The following is a 2,908-nucleotide window of genomic DNA, read 5'->3' on the forward strand; positions in this document are numbered from 1 at the left end:
GCTCAGATCCTTAAGAACTCATCTACAAAAAAAAATTCATGAATTCACGGTGACATAAATTCATGAATTAATAGTAAATAAATGGGGAGAAGGGACAAATTTTCCTTATAGAAGAATTATGAATAATAAATGTAAAAGTGAGAAAGGAAATAGAAAGTTATTTTTAGAATGCTACAATGGTAAGGATGTTCCTTCCTGCTGCCAGAAAGATACACTAATGAAGGCTACAATTAGAGGATGAAACTTCAAGGAGAAACAGGATATTTGTATATCCTCAAATCTCCTTGAAAATATTTATTCATAGCTGTGGTGGTTTTAAAATATGTCCACAAATTCTTTAATACTGCTCCCTTCAGAAGATAAAGCTAATTATCTTCTCTTTGAAGGCAGGTTGGACTAAATAATTCATTTCTAAACAATGGGAAACAAGAGGAAAAGTACTAGCTTGACAGTGGAAAAAATGGATGGACAACACACTAAAATGATCAATGTTAACATCACCAGTGATAGCCCATGTTGTTGCTGTGTTCTCCCTGGTATGATGTGATAAGAAGTGTAGTCCCGAAAATGAACAGCTCGGACGAGGAGAAGCAGCTGCAGCTCATCACCAGTCTGAAGGAGCAACCTGTAGGCGAATATGAAGACCTTAGAGCAGAGAACCAGAAAACAAAGGAGAAGTGTGGCAAAATTAGGCAAGAACGAGATGAAGCTGTTAAAAAACTGGAAGAATTTCAGAAAATTTCTCACATGGTTATAGAGGAAGTTAATTTCATGCAAAACCATCTTGAAATAGAGAAGACTTGTCGAGAAAGTGCATAAGCTTTGTCGAGAAAGTGCAGAAGCTTTGGCAACAAAGCTAAATAAAGAAAATAAAACACTGAAGAGAATCAGCATGTTATACATGGCCAAGCTGGGACCAGATGTAATAAAGGAGGAGATAAACATTGATGATGAAGATGCTACCACAGACCCAGATGGTGCTGCTGAGACTTGTATCTCAGTACAGTGTCAGAAGCAGATCAAAGAACTTCGAGATCAAATTGTATCTGTTCAGGAGGAAAAGAAGATGTTAGCCCTTGAGCTGGAAAATCTCAAGAGCAAACTGGTGGAAGTAATTGAAGAAGTAAATAAAGTTAAACAAGAGAAGGCTATTTTACATGCCGAAGTTCTTGAACAGAGAAAGGTTTTAGAAAAATGCAACAGAGTGTCCATTTTGGCAGTAGAGGAATATGAGGAGATGCAAGTAAACCTGGAGCTGGAGAAGGACCTTCGAAAGAAAGCAGAGTCGTTTGCACAAGAGATGTTCATAGAACAAAACAAGCTAAAGAGACAAAGCCACCTTCTGCTACAGAGCACTGTCCCTGACCAGCAGCTTTTGAAAGCTTTAGATGAAAATGCAAAACTCATCCAACAACTTGAAGAAGAGAGTATTCAGCATCAGCAAAAGGTCAGAGAATTAGAGGAGCAACTAGAAAATGAAGCATTGCACAAAGAGATACATAACCTCAAACAGCAACTGGAGCTTTTAGAAGAAGATAAGAAGGAACTGGAATTGAAATACCAGAATTCTGAAGAGAAGGCCAGAAATTTAAAGCATTCTGTTGACGAGCTCCAGAAACGAGTGAACCAGTCTGAGAATTCAGTACCTCCTCCACCTCCACCTCCACCACCTCTTCCGCCTCCACCTCCCAATCCTATCGGATCCCTCATGTCCATGATCCGGAAGCGATCCCACCCCAGTGGCAGTGGTGCTAAAAAAGAAAAGGCAATGCAACCAGAAACAACTGAGGAAGTCACAGATCTAAAGAGGCAAGCTGTCGAAGAGATGATGGATAGAATTAAAAAGGGAGTTCATCTTAGACCAGTTAATCAGACAGCCAGACCGAAGGCAAAGCCAGAATCTTCAAAGGGCTCTGAAAGTGCAGTGAATGAACTAAAAGGAATACTGGGGACACTTAACAAATCCACTAGTTCAAGAAGCTTAAAATCTCTTGACCCTGAAAACAGTGAAACTGAGTTAGAAAGGATTTTGCGTCTCAGAAAGGTGACAGCAGAAGCAGATAGCAGTAGTCCAACTGGGATATTAGCCACCTCAGAGTCCAAATCCATACCAGTGTTGGGTTCTGTATCCAGTGTAACAAAAACAGCCTTGAACAAGAACACTCTGGAGGCAGAATTCAACAGCCGGTCCCCCCTCACACCTGAGCCAGGTGAAGGGTCCCATAAATTGGAAGGATGCACAAGTTCCAACGTTTCATTTCAGCCTCCCAGTAACATTGGATATAGGAGAAAATACATTGGCAGTGAAAATAAAGCTAAACCAATTGTAGTTTTACATCCTGTTTCCACACACGAACCCCAAACCAAAGACCAAGTAGCCGAGAAAGATCCAGCTCAATGCAAGCACGATGAGGTGAAACTAAACCAGAATTCAAAGAAGACAGCATTGAAAAAATGAGAGAGACAGACAGTTCCAGCTGCTGATCCATCAGCCAGAAGGCTGACATGTTTGGAAGTCCTTTTCAATAAGCACATGATTCAGTTTGGTGTATTGTTAAGGGCTATAGACATTCCGCCTGGTCACTGTATTCACAATATAGCTTCTTTTCTGGTGTCACTTTTGTAAGTAGCAACTATAAGCATAAATAAGCTGTTTAGCAAAATATACACATTCTAAGTAGTTTTTGGGTTTTCATCTTTATAGAGATAAGATTTTTTCCTAGTTACTGTATGTATGAAGTATGGCTTTGTTTAGAAGATTACAAAGGATTCAGATGTTGGTATCTTTTTAGGAAATGTGCATACCACTCATCAAATTTAGTAATGTTGAAAGTTTGAGGTGTTTGTGATAGTTGAATAAACAGAACTGAACGACTTAACATGATATAAACCCCCCACCACCAACACC

At 39.6% G+C, this 2,908-nt stretch overlaps 1 pseudogene; it reads left to right on the top strand.

Moving 5' to 3' along the window:
- The first annotated feature begins 567 nt into the window (after positions 1-567).
- LOC101723737 (shootin-1 pseudogene) lies at positions 568-2,908 on the top strand (annotated as a pseudogene).

This window comes from Heterocephalus glaber, unplaced genomic scaffold (genome assembly GCF_053883595.1).
Source record: "Heterocephalus glaber isolate CG9 unplaced genomic scaffold, H.glaber_assembly_v1.0 deba00001472, whole genome shotgun sequence".
Classification (NCBI taxonomy): Eukaryota; Metazoa; Chordata; class Mammalia; order Rodentia; family Bathyergidae; genus Heterocephalus; species Heterocephalus glaber.